General features: G+C 37.0%; 1 non-coding gene across 1 annotated transcript; it reads right to left on the reverse strand.

Annotated features, from left to right (window-relative positions):
* Positions 1-19,094: 19,094 nt before the first annotated feature.
* LOC145110460 (small nucleolar RNA R71) lies at positions 19,095-19,201 on the reverse strand. Its single transcript, XR_013709837.1, has one exon. It is a non-coding gene; the product is annotated as a small nucleolar RNA R71 (small nucleolar RNA).
* Between the last annotated feature and the right edge of the window lie 291 nt (positions 19,202-19,492).

Raw genomic sequence — 19,492 nt, forward strand, 5'->3', positions numbered from 1 at the left:
TGGTGCATGAGGCTTTCTACAAACAATAAAAAGGAAGGTTTGGCTTCTCATTTTCATCACCAATTCATAGCCAACATCGGCCTCACTCCTCCTCCCTCTCTTGCTTCTCTTTTCTCGACCAAAACACCCTTACTGTAGGAGCCTCTAATCGCCGGTAAACCACCATCCTCCACCCTTTTTTTTTTTTGAGAAAACACAACCCAACACCTCCTACCACCTGTCTTCCCCCTTCCCCCTCCCCCCCTTCGTCCAAGCCACTGGCAGAAAAAAGACCAAGACAGCCGAGAGGCTGCTGGAGCAGCCTCCTGCCGTTGCAACTCCACTTCTCGGCCACCACCTTGCCACCTTTGTGTTGCTATCTCATTTTTTTGTAGTGTTTCCTAGTTCAATACTCGACTTTTTTTTGCTTATTTCGTGGGTGTTTCAAGTCGAAACCCGGGATTAATGTTTGTTGCTATTAGAGCCATCTCGAGGTGCTTCCTGGTAAATAACTACATCCCCAAGTCTCAACCGAATCCACACATTTAAGGTGAGTGCTTACGGGCCCTTTTTATAGTTTTTATATATTTACGGGGGGGGGGGGGGGGGGGGGAGGGAATACATGTGAGCACATATTATGTTTATGCAAAACATACGACAAAAAGTTATCATTTTATGTGAAAACCTCATCACTAGTTTATAAATGTTATTTGTCAATAAACATTTTATTTTCTAATAAATTAGTCTTAAACTTGAAATATGCATGTGTTATGTTGTTCAAAATAAAGTAACTAGTCAAATGAACACATGCTACTTACTACAAAACACTATGATTTTATTTGATAATTGCATGTCATAAATCCTATATCATAAAAAAGTTTATCACCTTTATAGTATTTCAAGGATCAAAAACTTATGTCATGCATATATATATATATATATATATATATATATATATATATATATATATATATATATATAATATTATAACTTAGAATTTACACATGTAATTAGATCACTACTTTGAGACTTACCTCTTTATAAAAACAAGTACATTACACTTTTACGTATATATCAAAGATACTCGGCTTTTATAAACTTTATGCAAAAAAAAAATCATTTTGCCTAATGACTTATCCACATATAAGTTATGGATCAGAGTTATCTGTATACCTTAGTTAAGGGTTTTATAGTGAGACACTATTCGTTAACTAAGTTTAAACACTTAGCATACCCACACCACTATAGCCGTTAATCCTTGTAGCGGGATATGTATGTATAGATCTATATGGGTTGACACCCCCACCTGTGGTTGCTAGCTACAACTTCGAGCGATCAATCAAAGCGGGTGATAAATATTTACAGTCATTCTACGATGTCCAATGAAGCGTTGTATGGGGTACTTCAGTCACATAGCTCGGTTATAAGACTTACTATAAAAATTCTTTACAAACTCAATTTCAAGTATAGTTTTATTTACAAAGAAAATACTTTCTGAATGTTTTAAAAAGTATCATTACTATTGTTAGCAGAAAACCTGTAACTCTCACCAACCTTGTGTTGACCCTCAAAACTACATGTATTTTCAGGAAATCACTAAACAAGGATTTCAGACGATAGAATAATCATGGATTTCAGGCAAATTAGTTTTTCTAGTTTTTGTTATATCTGCCTAGCTGTTTAAGGCGATCGTTGTATTTTATTATTGTTTTTAAGAACCTTGTATTCAAACATCAAGATGAAATACAATTTATGTTTTGTTATTGTTGTACTTGTGCTATATATCCAATTGTCTGTGATCCATGAACTAAGTCGCACAGCCCGACGTGTCCCGCCGCCTCGGTCGGGGGTGTGACAGATTGGTATCAGAGCTAAATGGGCTATAATGAATTCGTATCCTCGAAAGAGGAATAAAACTGTAGTCGAAGGCTCCTAATGAAAGTATTATTATTAATTACACTACTTCTCGACTACCTACGGGAGATGTAACTGATTTGAAGTGTCGCTTGGGTTGCTGAATTTCAAAACAACTATACGCTAAAATGATCCTTCCCTATGGTACTTCTTGCCTTGCCCTGATCCTTAGTTGCTTGTCTTGGAGTACAAAACAAAAAATAATAATACTACAAACCTCAACAACAATAATATATAAGAGTTATATATACTCTGACCCGCGATGAGAACACTAAATAAAATTTTAACATACCTTCAACTAAAACTACCACCTCAACCCTTTTGGTCAAACTCCTCAAATAAGGTTAGTACTGTACATAAGCCATACCACAAATAAACCTGGAATGTGCACCTATGTTATATATGGTCGGGCCGATGCACAACCAACCTTGAGAAAGGAGTTTGATAGCCTACAATGGTTGAGAGTTTTAGAGATTAAAGAATGTTCTCAAGATTCATTGAAGATACCTAGTACCATACAATCCTTATACCAACTTTTAAACCTTTATACATCTAAAAACTCATCACTAACATACTTAAAGCTTTCCAACCCTTTGATACAGATGGCTGGATTACCCGACGACCACCCAACCTGGATTAACCTTGTAGACCCAATGGATCTTCATGAGGTCCTGCTACAGTTAGCTGGAGACTCGTACTTCCCAGGTGACCTCTCGAAAGAGGAGAATCCTTTGGAGGATGAAGAGGAAGACGATCCAGAGGAAGTCGAAGATTATGAGGGCGAGCACATACTACAAGATGCTCAGGAGATAGACGATGACGGTCATTACTTAGTTCAACTAACATTTCCCAACCCATTAGTGGTGAGAAGAAGAAATTGACTTTTCCCCATGATCCAGCTTGGTTCACTTACTTGCTTGGTAATAGGATGACTACCGACGTTCCTCCACGGTTCGAGATAGGCGAGTCTTCTCAGGCTCCACCACATGTACCACTCAGGAATGATCCTTAGAACGACCCGATCCCTCGCCTGATGACGCACGACGATAGATTGACTGATAGAGTCCAGTCTTTGGAGGAGCTATTTAGAGCTTTAGGTACTACCTCCAGGACACGTGAGCAGATATATGAAAGACTTGAAGAGGAGGAGAAGGATGACAAAATAGCCATTCAGACCCTCTATCATCATATGCGTGCAAGTCGCACCAACGCGAACAATTTGGGTGCTCACCGGGAGCTAGCATATCGGACTTAGATTGCAGAGATTCGGCTAGATGTAGCCGAGCACCAAGCAGATGTTGCTAAGAAAAGGCAACGCTAGCTTCAGGAGCAGTTTGATGAGCTGGTCTGCTATTTGGTTACTCGTTTAGGGTGATAGACATTTCATCTAGGGTGGCTTGTGCCCTAGGGTAGGGTTAGGACTTTTGACGAATAGTTGTTGCATTGCAAGTGTTTATCAATGTCTGTTTACCAAAACGTTCTTTTGTAAAGCTTTTCCATTTCTAACCTTACACGGCTGGTAATTTTGTAATCGTTGTAATGGAAACAAGTAGTTATAATCTATGAAACTCTTTTCTAGTATTTCTTAAATGTTGGTACTGATTATCTGTCTTGCTTGTAAAACACTATCATTACTCATTTAAAAAAGTCAAGTTAAGATTTTCACTACATAATTTGGAAATCTGTAGGAATTTAGGAAGAAAATTACACTAATACAATATCTTATGTATACTTGTTTATGACTAAATAGTGTAAAATAACCTAACATAGCTATCTAAACATATTAGGACGATGCCTCCAAGAAAGAATCCGCGAGTTTGTCCACCACCAACTCCTCGAGTTACTTCGAGAGTTGTACCAGCGGTAACTCCAACTTTGGGAGAAACTCCAAATTATGGAGGAACTCCAGTCAAAACCACTGTAACCCCACTAGTTATCAATACCCTAACCCCACCATTTCAAATGGATCCCATACTGATGCAGACCCTGCTTGCACAAGGGATTGCCATGACCTTAGCTAAATATGAGGCTGCCAGGAACAAAAATTCTGGGAACAATAGAAATGGTGGAGGTATTCCAGTTGCTAACCAAAACAATTCCAAATCCTGTACATATAAGGATTTCTTAGCCTACAAACATCTATTCTTTACAACAAAGAAAGAGTTATTGGTCTATCCTGTTGGATAGAGAAAATGGAAGTAGTATTTCACATCAATTCTTGCCTTGATGACTGTCGAGTCAAATATGCTACTTGTATACTAATGGATTCCGACCTAACCTGGTGGAACGATCATGCCAAGTCCATGGGAATTGATGAAGCTTATGTCATGGAATTGGAACCATTAAAATAGATGATGATCGAGGAGTACCGTCCTCGAAAATTAGTCCAGACTTTGGAACAAGAGCTCTGGAATCTTACTATGAAAGGATCGGAGGTGACTGCCTACATCTCTCAATTTAACGACCTTGTAAACCTTTACCCAGTGATGGTGAACCCGAAATACAAGAAGATTGAAAGGTACATTTGGGGATTAGCTTCCACAGTTCACGGTCTGGTTACTTCATCTAAACCCACTACCTTTGATAGTGCTAAGTGATTGGCCTATCAATTAACTGAGCTGTATATCCATCAGGGTACCATGACCCCACAAACAATACAAATGGGGAGTACAAAATATAAGTTCCATGGAAAGTCAAAAAGGAACTCCAAGCATCACATATCGAAGCCAGAACCTACGACTATGTATGACACAATCACAAATACTCCCACCCCATCCAAGCCTTACTCTGGGAAATTACCCCATTGTACCAAATGCAATTTCCACCGTGTCGGAAATTGCATGGTCTACAATAACTGTAACTTGAGAGGTCACACCTCTAAGTACAGCATAAAGACCCCAAAGAATACAACCCCAAGCCCTGCATCAGGAGGAAGCCGTAACTGCTATAAATGAAATGAAACATGTCAGTTTAAGAAGGACTTCCCGGAACTGAAGAATCAGGGTGGCCAAGGAAGAGCATTTGTGATAGGTGTTGGGGATGCTCGCCATGAAACAACTATGGTTACTAGTATGTTTCCTATCAACAATATTTATGCTTCCGTATTATTTCATACTGGTACCGATAGAAGCTTTATTTCCTATAAGTTTAGAAGCACGATTAACCATAAATCATGCAAACTTAACGAAGCTTACACAGTAGAAGTAACAAACGAATAGTTAGAAAGCACTTTAGAAATACTCATTCATTTCCTTCTTACCCTGAATGACCACATCTTTCACGTCTACTTAATGCCTATGAACATTGGAAGTTTTGATGTAATCACTAGAATGAATCGGTAGTCACTTCATTGAGCGGAGATTTTATGTTATGATAAGGTTGTTCGACCACCCTTACCCAACAACGATGACCTTGTGATTTATAGAGATAAATCAGGAAAGAATCTAAGAGTCATCTCTTGTATGAAGGCGAGAAAGTGTTTGCAAAAGAGATGCTTCACTTTCTTGTCCCACGTGGTGGATATGCTAGGCATGGGTAAGGAAATAGAAGACATTCCGCAAATGTGCGGCTACCCAGATGTATTTCCATAAGATCTGCCTGGAGTACCACCAGTCAGACATGTCAAATTCCAAATTGACTTAATTCTGGGTGGAACACCAATGGCAAGATCTCCTTATCATCTGGCTCCATCAGAAATTTAAGAACTTTCCAGTTAACTTCAAGAACTTCTTGACCAAGTCTTTATCTGGACAAGCTTCTCTCCATGGGGAGCTCCGATATTGTTTTTCAAGAAGAAAGATGGACCGTTCAGGATGTGCATCAACTATCAAGAGTTAAACAAACTCACCATCAAAAACCGATATCGCCTCCCAAGGATCGATAATCTGTTCGATCAACTACAAGGATCCTGCTACTACTCAAAGATCACCCTGAGATCTGGTTATCATCAACTGAGAGATAAAGAAGAAGACATTCCAAAGAGGACATTCAGGACTCGGTACAGTCATTACAAGTTGTTCGTTATGCCATTCGAATTGACAAACGTACCAACCGTATTCACAGAACTCATGAATCGAGTGTGTAAACCCTATTTGGATAAATTCATGATTGTTATCCTTCATGGCATATTAATATATTCATGAACCAAGGAAGAATATGGACAACACTTGCAATTAATTCTGGAACTACACGAACCAAGGAAGAACATGGACAACACTTGCAGTTAATTCTGGAACTATTAAGAAAGGATAAACTTTAGAAAAAGTTCTCTAAATGTGAGTTCTGGATTATCGATGTGCATTTCCTCGGCCACGTGGTCAGTATCAAAGGGATTTATGTCGATCCCTCGAAGATCAAAGCGGTTAGGGATTGGAAGGCACCAGCAACGCCAACCGAACTATGCTAATTCTTAGGGATTACGGGCTATTTCCGGAGATTCATTGAGCATTTATCCAAAATAGTGAAGCCTGACACCGCTCTAATCCAGAAATACAAAAAGTTCGATCGGGGAGACAGACAAGAGTATACCTTCGAGAAATTGAAACAATTTTTGTGTAGTGCACCGATTTTTTCTCTTCCAGGGGGAACATATGACTTTGTAGTATTCTGCGATACCTTTCACCAAGGTTTAGGATGCGTATTGATGCAAAGGAATAAAGTCATTACATACGCATCCAGAAAGCTTAAGACAAATGAGACCAACTATACTACCCATGACTTAGAATTGGGAACTGTAGTGTTTGCCTTAAAAATTTGGAGGCACTACCTATACAGAATGAAGTGTGTCGTGTTCATCAAACAGAAAAGCCTTCAACATATCTTTGATCAGAAGGAGTTGAACATGAGACAAAGAAGGTGGGTAGAATTGCTAAATGATTACGAATGTGAATTTGTTATCATCCTGGTAAAGTGAATGTCATAGCATATGATTTAAGTAGGAAATAACGAGCAAAGCCACTTCGTGTAAAGGCTCTAACCCTAACAATCCACTCCAATCTCACCACCCAAGTTCAAGACGCTCAACTAGAAGCACTCAAACCCAAAAATATCATAAAAGAAACCTATAAGGAATGGACAAACAGTTCGACCTCAATGAAGATGAGACATGATATTTCATGAACCGAATTTGGACCCCAAAGTTTGGTGAATTTAGGAGTCTAGTCTTAAATGAAGCTCATAAGTAGAGATATTTGATACATCCCAGATTAAATAAGATGTATCTCGATTTTAAGAAGCTTTATTGGTGGCCCAAAATGGAGGCACAGATTGCCGCATATGTCGGTAAATGCTTGGCTTGATCAAAAGTTAAAGAAGATTTCTAGAAGCATCTGGTCTACTACAACAACTGTCAATCACAGAATGGAAATGGGAACAGATAACAATGGACTTCATAATGAAGTTTCCAAAGACTTCAAGCGGTTATGACACCATTTGGATAATGGTTAACCATTTGACCAAGTCGGCCCATTTCCTAGCCATCAATGAAACTCACAATATGGAAAACTCACTAGGACCTATCTCAAGGAAATAGTCAGACTGCATGGTGTGCCACTTTCTATCATATTGGATCGAGATAGTAGATTCACTTCCATATTTTGGCAATCATTGTAGAGATCCATAGGAACCAAAATAGACATGAGTACTGTATATCATCCGCTAATGGTTGACCAAAGTGAAAGGACGATACAAACTCTGGAAGACATGGTCCACGCTTATGTGATAGATTTCGGTAATGCATGGATTTCATATCCTGTAAACCTTGATTCTTCTATGGAATAGAAGGAGTTATTGGCCTATCTTGCTGGACAGTGAGAATAGAAGTAGTATTTCGCCTCAATTCTTTCCTCGATGACTGTCGAGTCAAATATGCTACTTGTACACTAATGGACTCCACCCTAACCTGGTGGAACGATTATGCCAAGCCCATGGGAATTGGTGAAGCTTATGACATTGACTGGGAACCATTAAAACAAATGATGATCGAGGAGTATTGTCCTTGAGAAGAAGTCCAGACTCTAGAGCAAGAGCTCTGGAATCTTACCATGAAAGGATCGGAGGTGACTTTCTACACCTCTCGATTTAACGACCTTGTAAACATTTACCCAGAAATGGTGAACCCAAAATACAAAAAGACTGAAAGCTAAATTTGGGTATTAGCTTCCACAGTTCAAGGTCTGGTTACTGCATCTAAACCCACTACCTTTGATAGTGCTAAGCGATTGGTCTATTAATTAACTGAGCAGTGTATCCGTCAGGGTACCATGACCCCATCAACAAACTAGATGGGGAGTACGAAAGGGAAGTTACATGGAAAGTCAAAAATGAACTCCAAGCATCACAAATCCAAGCCAGAAGCTATGGCTATGTATGCCGCAATCACAAACAAACCCACCCATCCACGCCTTACTCAGGGAAATTACCCCATTATACCAAGTGCAATTTCCACCACGTCGGAAATTTCATGGTCTACAACAACTGTAAGTTCATAGGTCATACCTCTAAGTACTACATAAAGACACCAAAGAATAGAACGCCAAGCCCTGCGGTAGGAGGAAGCTGTAACTGCTACGAATGAAATGAAACATGCCATTTTAAGAAGGATTTCTCGAAACTGAAGAATCAGGGTGGCCAAGGAAGAGAATTTGTGATAGTTGTCGGAGATGCTCACCATGAAACAACTATGGTTACTGGTACGTTTCCTATCAATAATATTTATACTTCCGTATTATTTGATACTGGTACCGATAGAAGCTTTGTTTCCTATAAGCTTGGAAGCATGATTAACCATAAATCATACAAAATTAACGAAGCTTACACAATAGAAGTAGCAAACGGATAGTTAGAAAGCACTTTAGAAATACTCAGTAATAGCCTCCTCACCCTAAATAACCACATCTTTCACGCCAACTTAATGCCTATGAACATTGGAAGTTTCGATGTAATCATCAGAATAAATTGGTTATCACTTCATCGAGCGGAGATTTATGTTATGAAAAGGCTGTTCGACTACCCCAACCGAAAAATGAAGCCCTTGTGATTTACAGAGATAAATGAGGAAAGAATATAAGAGTCATCTCATGTATGTAGGCGAGAAAGTGTTTGTAGAAGAGATGATGTACTTTCTTGGCCCATGTGGTGGATATGCTAGGCAAGGGTAAGTAAATCAAATACATTCCACAAATGTGTGACTACCAGGATGTATTTCCAAAAGATCTGCCTGGAGTACCACCAGTCAGACAGCTAGAATTCCGATTTGACCTAATTTCTGAGTGCAACACCAGTGGAAAGATCTCCTTATCATCTGGCTCCATCAGAAATACAAGAACTTTACAGTCAACTTCAAGAACTTCTTGACCAAGGCTCTATCCGGCCAAACTTCTCTCCATGGGGAGCTCCGATATTGTTTGTCAAGAAGAAGGATGGATCCTTCAGGATGTGCATCAACTATTGAGAGTTGAACAAAATCACCATCATAAACCGATATCTCCTCCCGAGGATCGATGATCTGTTCGATCAGCTACAAGGATCGTACTACTACTCGTGACCTGACATCTAGTTATCATCAACTCAGAGATAAAGAAGCAGACATTCCAAAGACAACATTTAGGACTCGGTACAGGAACTACAAGTTTCTGGTTATGTCATTCAGACTGACAAACATACCATCCATATTCATGGACCTCAGGAATTGGGTGTGTAAACACTATTTGGAGAAATTCGTGATTGTGATCATCGATGACATATTAATATTCACGAACGGCCAACACTTGCAATTAATTATGGAACTGTTAAGAAAATATAAACTTTATGCAAAGTTCTTTAAAAGTGAGTTTTAGATTAACAAAGTGCATTTCCTCGGCCACATGGTTAGTAGCACATGGATTCATGTCGATCCATCGAAGATCAAAGCGTTTAGGGATTGGAAGGCACATACAACACCAACCGAAATACGCTAAGTATTAGGGCGTGCAGGCTATTACCAGAGATTCACCGAGAATTTATCCAAAATCGTCAAGCCTCTCACCGCTCTAACCTAAAGGACAAAGAGTTTGAATGGGGAGATAGACAAGAGTCTGCCTTCCAAAAATTGAAACAATTGTTGTCTAGTGCACCAATTTTGTCTCTTCCAGAGGGAACAAAAGACTTTGTAGTATTCTGCGACGCCTCTCACCAAGGGTTAGGATGCGTTTTGATGCAATGGAATAAAGTCATTGCATACACATCCATACATCTTAAGTCAAACGAGACCAACTACACTACCCATGACTTAGAATTGGGAATATTAGTGTTTTCCGTAAAAATTTGGAGGTACTACCTATATGGAACAAAGTGTGTCGTGTTCACCGAACACAAAAGCCGTCAACACATCTTTGATCAGAAGGAGCTCATCATGAGACAACGAAGGTAGGTAGAATTGATAAATGATTATGAATGCGAATTCGTTATCATCCTGGTAAAGCAAACATCATAGCAAACGCTTTAATCAAGAAAGAACGAGCAAAGCCACTTCGTTTAAAAGCTCTAACCCTAACAATCCACTCCAATCTCACCACCCAAATTCGAGATGGTCAGCTACAACACTCAAACCCGAAATATCATAAACAAACATGCGAGGAATGGACAAACAGTTTGACCTCAAGGAAGACGGAACATGATATTTCATGAACCAAATTTGGACCCAAAAGTTTGGTAAAGTCAGGAGTCTAGTCTTAAATGAAGCTCATAAGTCAAGATATTCGATACATCCTAGATCAAATAAGATGTATCTTGATCTTATTAAGCTTTATTGGTGGCCCAACATGAAGGCATAGATTGCTATATATGTCAATAAATGCTTGACTTTCTCTAAAGTCAAAGCAGATTACCAGAAGCCATCTGGTCTACTACAACAACTATCAACCACGTAATAGAAATAGGAACATATTACAATGGACTTCATAATGAAGTTGTGAAATACTTCGAGCGGTTATGCCACCATTTGGGTAATGGTTAACAATTTGACAAAGTCTTCCCATTTCCTAGCCATAAAAGAAACTGACAAGGTGGAAAAAGTCACCAGGACGTATCTCAAGGAAATAGTTAGACTGCATGGTAATCTCTATCATATTGGATCGAGATAGTAGATTCACTCCTGATTTTGGCAATCATTGCAGAGGTCCCTATTAACCAAACTAGACATGAGTACTTCATATCATCCTCGAACGGATGGACAGAGTGAAAGGACGATATATGCTCCGCGCTTGTGTGATAGATTTTGGTAATGCATGGGGTACTCACTTACTGCTAGTTGAGTTTATCATAATAGCATAAAGGATGCTCTATTCGAGGCATTGTACGGACGCAGATGCCGTTCTCCAATATGTTGGGCAGAACTTGAAGATACTCAACTAACTAGAAAGCATGTTGGAGATACCTTATTTACTGGTCTTGAGATCATTCATGAAACAACAAAAAATATTGTTCAGATAAAGGAACGATTAAAGGCCACACGTAGTATTTAGAAAAGCTATGCTGACATGAGACGTAAACCCCTAAAATTCAAAGTTGGAGACCGGGTCCGACTAAAGGTAGCACAATGAAAACGTGTCATTAGATTTGGAAAGTGAGTTAAAATAAACCACCATTACATCGGACCTTTTGAAATTCTGGAAAGGGTTGGTCCGGTGGCTTACAAACTCAAATTACCTCAAGAACTTAGCAAAGTTCACGATATCTTCCACGTGTGTAATCTCAAGAAGTGTCTCTCTAATGAGAACCTTGTTATTCCTCTCGATGAGATCCAAGTCAACACTAAAATTCACTTCGTGGATGAAACGGTGGAGATCATGGATCGAGAAATCAAAAGCCTCAAACAAAGCTGCATACCTATAGTCAAAGTCTGATGGAACTCTCGTAGAGGGTCAGAGTTTACTTGGAAACGCGAAGATCAGATAAAGCAGAAATACCCGCAATTTTTTAGTGGTTCTCCCTCAACTTGTGGAACAAAATAGTCTAGAACGAAAAAAAATTCAGGACGAAATTCCTTTAATGGGGAGGTAATGTGACATCCCGAAATTTAGGTCTAAAAATGTAGACAATCAATTCACCGCGAATCTCTTTGTAACTTGACCTATTGATATTAAATGCATATTTTGAAAATATATAGTGTTATTACAACTAAAATAAGATATAAGATGGTATCTTATTTCCATTGGTGGAAAATCTCAAACGAATCATGCATCACAAACTATAACCCTAGTTAATACGTCTAAAAAACAAAAATTCCACATTAAGTGGTTGTGAACAAAGCAAACACTCTAATCTCGTAGTATACGTTTATCTGAGTCCGGAAATATAAAGAACATCCAAAACGGAGTTCGTACGCAAAAGATACGACCGTTGTAAGAAAACAATCTAGTATAACACTAACTTTCTTTAAATTGCATAAACCGTTTCGATCTGTTGAGGCACTTGCACACCTCAGATGGAAATTCCTATAGTGTTTTTAGACTCAGACTAGGGTCTATTATTTTATTCCATACTCAAAATATTTTTAGTAAAAATATTTGCAAAAGTCAAAAAATTGTACGTTTCGGGTCAATTAGATGTGAATCATTAAACGTGATTTCCCGGAGTTCTAAAACTCAAAAATCAATCTATTTGGGTTTTTGGAATCCTTGAATTCGGCTCTATCATTTGCTGCTTTCTAAAAAAATTTAGGTGTTAGGATCTTGGCACACAAAACTAGGATGGTTTTTGGGACTTTTTGAGAAATTGACATCAGTAGGTCCCACCCTTGCTTTTATAGAAGAAGAAAATCAACCGAAGGATCTCCCCTCTTTCCTACGTGTGCGACCCCCTCTTTCCTTCCCCTTACCTCTTTGAGTGTACTCCTCTTCTGTCACACCCCGCTAAAGCGGAAACGCAAGGTATGACAGCGACAAAGGTTTCATTGCAAAAGATAAAGATACATCACCATAGCAATATTTAAAAGTTTACAACCCCTAGCTTAAACAAAACAAAGTACAAGTTTTCCAAAATGACATTGTTCAAAATATAACTTCATAAAATAACTTCCACACGATGCAGCATGCTCTATGATGATGAATCTCTATATCCACTTACTAATTATTTCCTGAAAAAGCATGTAAAACGAGCGTCAACTATGAAAATAGTTGGTGAGTTCACAGGTTTATAAAATCAAGATTTGGTATAAGACTTTTCATAAATACAAGTACATTGCTTTAATGAGAACAAAGTTCATTGCTATAATGAGAAACAAAGTTGATTGCTAAAATTGATAAACGAGTTTATTGCCATAATAGATAACAAGTTTATTGCTATAATGTGTAACGAGTTTGTATGTGTATGAGCAAACAATGAGTCTCAACCAAACCTATGACTGAAGCCCTATCAAGATCTATGCTTATCGTTCCATAGATGAATATGGTATCATGCACTCCAGCAATAGGGCGAGTGAGGAGTTGTCAATTCCTAATAGCGCTATCCATAATGACCATTGGCTCAAAGAGTTAATGGTTAGAGATAAGGGAAGGGCCTTAGTACGATAAGTTCTCATGTTCCGTGTTGCATAGACATACATAGAGAGACATAGCAATAAAATAGCAATCATGTTTGATACAAATCAATTTAAATACAACATTAAAATAATAGTTTTTCGGGACATGCTTTTCCACCCCAAAACATAAAAACTGAAAATAGGGGAGTGCGTGAATACTCACAATATGCAAAATATAGCAACCAAGTTTATACGAGTCAAATAAATACAATGAGCATAAAAAGTTTAGGACATGCTTTTCCACCCCAAAACATTTAAAAACCGAAAATAGGGGAGAGTGGTGAATACTCACAACGTTTCGAGTAGGTACAAGTGGTACTTCGGAATGCACCAACGTCTTACTACCGGAATCCTACGACATCAAACACACACTAGTGAGTTTCCATGTCGAAATCTAATGCTAATATACTAAATTCTACATATAGTGAAATGCCAATTTATGTTTTAGTATTTGATTTTATATTAATTGGTTACACTTTTTCTGAAATAATGAAATTCTACAAATCGTGCGATTAATTACAACATTGGAATATAAATTTTCCAAATTTTTAAGTCCTTATTACAACATAAATTCACGGAAATAGCATTCAAAGGATAAAAATTCTCAAACTTTTTATTTAACTGTTATTACACAATACTAAGCTGGGAAAATTATAAAAATGGATTTCCAAGCTGTTTAATTATATTTTATGATTTTTGAGCATTTATTCCAATAAGAATTGAAATAAATAGAAAACAGTTTCCAAAATTACCCAAACTTTTTATTTAACTGTTATTATACATAAATAGGCTGGGAAAAATATAAAAGATATTTTTCAGTGGGTATTTCTATTTTTCCTTGTTTTATTCATTTAAATAATCTTTAATTGGAGAAATAATATTAAACAGTTAAAATAAATTACCAAAAATTTTTGTAACATCATTTACAGTATAAATAACCTGAGAAAACTATCAAAAGTGGTCTTCATATTATATAATCCGGTTTTGGGTATTTATGTGTATTTAAGTGTAATTAACTTTAGAAATTAAGAGAAAAATAGTTTACAGTGGAGAAAAATCCTTAAAATTTTTATGTAACCTCCTACTGTAAAACATGATTTTCTGGTAAATTTTCATGAATTTTGGATAATCAGAACTATTTTTCCTATTTTTAAACCATTATAATTACCAAAAATTGGGAAAAATAGCAAGGCATGATGAAAAATGTTGAAATTATTTTTCTGAGTCATCCATCACAGGTAAGGTATGCGAAAATTGTTAGATAAAATTTTCACACTCTCCAAAGTGGTTTTGTGATTTATTATATCCTAACAAAAAGAAAATTGGAAATCATACCAAACAGCAACAAAAATTGATGAAATTTAGTGAGGGGTCATTATCCATCATAAGGGTCATTCATGAATTTGTTCCGGATTTATTGACCTCTGGAAGTATTTTATGTGATTTATGCCCTTGGTTTCTAGCAATAATTTTAATAAATCAAAGAAATAAATAAAGCTTTTGGTATTTTACAGATTATCACATGCATGTGAGGGCTTCCAAAAGGAAAAATGTTCGAAATTTATTCAGAAGGGAAATAGGGGTATTGAACCCAAACAAGATAAGAAATGTTGCATGCAATGGTGCATGAGATGTAAATGTGGCTGAAGTTTATGAATTTATGTAGCCCATTCAGTGGGGTTTTAAGCCACGAAATTTCAACCATCATTCACTGCATATGTTAAGTTTCTAAAGTATTTTTCCCCAGATTTATGGTTGGGTTTAAGGCCATCGATAATGCTAGGCAAAAATGGTGATCATAGAAAAAGAGCTGTTTGCGCAACCATTTTGTAAAAATTGCCAAAAATCGGATATTTAATATTTTACAGTGAGACCAGTTGGGTTTGAAAGTTAACTCATGAAATTATCCAATACAAAAAGAATATCATGATTTGGTTAAGAAATGACCGAGTTATGGTCGTTCAAAGTTGAACAAAGTAATCTGGCAGATTGCATGTTTGCTTTGAGTGCATCCTTAGTACATTTTGACAAGAACATCATGCATGCCTTTGATAAGGTCCGATTTCTAGCACATGCATGGAGTGAATGAGCATCCAAGATGTACTAGAAATGGTTTAAATGCTTTTGACCATGCAAGAACACAAAAGAAATGGAGAAGAAGATGTAATACTTGTTTTTAAAGTCACATGAACATATGTGCATCATTTTCACTCCTTGCATGGGTTTGATCCCGGATTTTCACCATTTCAAACACATGCATTGTGTTATGGTGAGAATCTACAAACCACAAGGGGAAAATAAAGATTTCTAGCCATGGAAAGGCATAGAATCCGAAAAGAAGAGAAAACTAAGAAGAAAAGGAAGTAGAATCATGAAACTATGGAAGAAGATGTTGTTGTTTACCTTGGTTTTGATCTTGAGGGAAGTAAGAACACTTCAAGGTCTTCTAAATCTCGAAATTTGGCAGAGGAATGGGGAGAATTTCGTGAGTTAGAGAGAGAGGAAGAGAGTTTGTGTGTGTTAGGAGGGTGGAGTGTGAGAGAGTGAAGAGAGAAGAGGTAGAGTGAGGGAGAAGTTCTAATGATTGAGTTTTGGGAAGAGGGAGCATGGGGAGAGGGGAGATGGCCGGTTTTTGAGTGGGTTAGGAGCCCTCTCTCTCCAAAAATTCAAATTAATAATTTCCCTCTTCATTTTTTTATAAAAATCTAATTTTTATAAAAGTGATTCTTTAAGCAATTTGATTTATTTAAAAGTCTTGTTTTTAACTCATTAATTATGATTAATGCATGATAAATTATATTTCTATTTCATTGGTATAATCCATAATTTTATTAATAAAAATTTGATATTAGGAAGTTTATAGCCAAATTTTATAAAGTTTTTAAGCTTTAAGATTTATAAATTTGGATTTTGGGCTCTTTAGGGTTTTTGGAATATTGTTTGATATTCATCATCATAATGAAGTATAATTAGAATATTTTAATTTATTTTTAGGGTTTTATACCCTTTTTCAATTATAACAAAGCTAGAAAGTTTCATTCAAATTATAGCATTGGCATTTCCTATTGTAGTTAAGCAACTTACTAGAATCGTAAGTGTCAAGTATATTAGTCCTAGGTCTTAGATGGATCCTAGTTTATGTAAGATTTTGACCTAATTTATACTACTAGGTCATGGCATGATGTGCATGAATGGTTATTATAAAGATGCATGAGTCCGAGAATGACCTGAATTCACAATTGTCACATCTTCCTAGTACAAAGCATGGTTATTCTTGAAGTGTTTGACCTTCCAAGAGGGCATGGGCTTGCATGGTGCATGAGGCTTGCTAGACACTATAAAAAGGAAAGTTTGGCTTCTCATTTTCATCACCAATTATAACTAACATCTCCCTCACTCCCCCTCTGATATGGGCATATTTGGTTATAAAATTCATGCATTATCTTAATACTTTATGTTGTTTTTGTCTCAAATTATGAACAAAAGGTACTTAATTACTTAAAAAATTCATTTTCATCAACAAAGATATGTTCGGAAGGAAAAGGGAGCGGATTTAGCGATTGGAAGCTTGGAAATTGGATTTTGAAGGAAGAAGGAAATTTGAAGAAGAACTTGGCGAGTTTATACCAAAACTCGACGAGTTGAGATGGAAAATCCCAACGAAATAGTGTCTTGCCGTACACACGGTTTTAATGAAACAACTCGGCGAGTTTGGGTCCTCCAACTCGACGAGTTACGCCTAATTTCATAACCTATTTAAGGATTATTTCTGTTCGAAACCGTAACGTTGGATGGAGGCTTTTAGCGACTTTTGGAGGCCAGAGACATTCTCAAGAAGCTTTGGAACTCAGAATTCGACTACAGGTTAATTTTGAAGATATCAAAGGCATTTAGCCATTACTTATCTCTTAATTCTTTGTGTGAATTATGTTTGCAACATTGAATTTCGTTTTTATGGTTTTATTTGCTGAAGTTACGGGCTAAAACTCCATACTTTTGTTTAGACTAGATGATCTTATGAATATGGTTTGATTAGTCGCTTTGGATTATACTGATTTGGTTATTTATCTTGTTAAGCTTGTTAAAAGATCCTCATGTGTTAATGATAATTATTTTCTGTTAATTACTAAGTATATTGAGTTGTATGAACATCTGCTTGATTACTTGAATCTTATGGTTTTGTGAAAACAAGATTGTATGACTAGTGTTGTGAACATAACCTATGGTTAACTAGAAAATAAGTAAACTAATATATGAGCATGCATGATGACCAACCATATACGAGTTAATTGAACCAACCAATTTGATTAACTATCATTACAAGTCTTACTTGATTCGAACTGAACACTAGGTAACCTGTTAGTTTAATCAACTGATCACTATTTGAATTAACTTGTTTGCTAAAGGGTTAGTAATAGTGAACATGAACCTAATCATATTAGAAATCGGTAACCAATGATATATTAATCCATTGCACTTGCCACGAAATTAACCATATGAATAAGTGAATCGAATCTAAATGGAAGTCTCTTTAATCTTATTGAATCTCGTTGTCTTTTGTTTCTTCTTTAGTTGTTAATTACTCTTTGCTAAAGTATTCAAGTTATTGCTTAAGTTCCTAGTCTTGCAAAACTAGAGAAATTTTTTTTAATAATTGTTTTATTTAGATAATATTAGTATTAATTTTAATTGTTTACCGTTCCCTTTGTTCGATACCCTACTTGCCTGAACTAAACTGCTAATCGATAGGTACACTACCTTCCATGTGTTTGTTTTTGTGTTTAAGTTAGTAGGATTAAAACTAGTACATTCAACACGTATCAAGTTTTTGTACCGTTGCCGGGAAACGGTTCTAAATAGTTAATTTTATTTGCTAGTATTATTGATCCTTTGTGTGAGATTTATCTCACATAAAGTTTCAAGTTTTTCTATTTTAATTTTCGTTATTATTTTTTTTCTGTTTTTGCGTTCAACTCGTCGAGTGCATCTCTGAACACGACGAGTTCGTCACGTTTCCAGTTTCGTTTTTTCTTCGTTTTACGCGTAATTTTTGTTTTGTTTCAGGAAGTTTCTGACCAGGAACTCCAGTTCTCGTATAGTACCACCCTTGGAAGTTCCAGAATCTATTCTTCACAAAAAGAAGAACAAAGCAATCGGAGAATCAAGCAGTAAAGATAAAATTCAAGACGAGAAGGTGTCAGATTATGAACCAGAAACACCTGAATTTAAAGAAGAGAGTGAAACCGAGCCAGAAAAAGAAATGGAAAACACTGCACACATACCCATAGGCGAATACAAATGGAAGATGCGTAACGATACTGGGCTAGGACTCGTGCAACACGCGATTTCAGCAACAACAAACTTTAAGCTAAAAGGTCACATCCTCAACCAGCTGAAGGACATTGCATTCTATGGAAAGGATCACGTAGACGCGTACAAGCATATAGATGAGGTCAATGACATAACCGACTATTTCAACATTCCTAATGTGCCTCGCGAAACTGTATTGCTTAGGATGCTTCCGGTAACCTTCAAGGGAGCCGCAAAAGATTGGCTAAAAGCACTACCTCCAGGGTCCATAACGACATGGAAAAAGATGCATGAAGAATTCATAGAACAATTATGACCGCCATCCAAAGTAGCAAAATCGAAGAAGGCGATTGCCAACTTTGAAAAAATAGGAGGAGAATCACTCTATGAGGCGTGGGAGAGATACAAAGGCTTGTTGAAGAAATGCCCTCAAAATGACCTAAACGTTTAAAAAGAAGTCTCCATATTTTATGATGGAGTGAATGTTACAACTAGGCAGTTACTTGACTCCTAAGGACCACTCACGAAGTACGCACCTGCAGTGATAAAAGAGTTCTCTAAACACTCAAGAGAATATCATAACCCGAGACATGACTCAACTCGAGGAACAATAAACTCAATTTCGGATGATATGGAGGCAATTATGGCCAAGTTGGAAGTATGGATCGTTGGATGACAAAGATAGACCAGTCCATCCATGCCATCCGGGTAGGATGTGATAACTATAGCGGG

Source organism: Lactuca virosa, chromosome 4 (assembly GCF_052849685.1).
Source record: "Lactuca virosa cultivar CGN04683 chromosome 4, Lactuca_virosa_CGN04683_v6, whole genome shotgun sequence".
NCBI classification, from domain to species: Eukaryota; Viridiplantae; Streptophyta; class Magnoliopsida; order Asterales; family Asteraceae; genus Lactuca; species Lactuca virosa.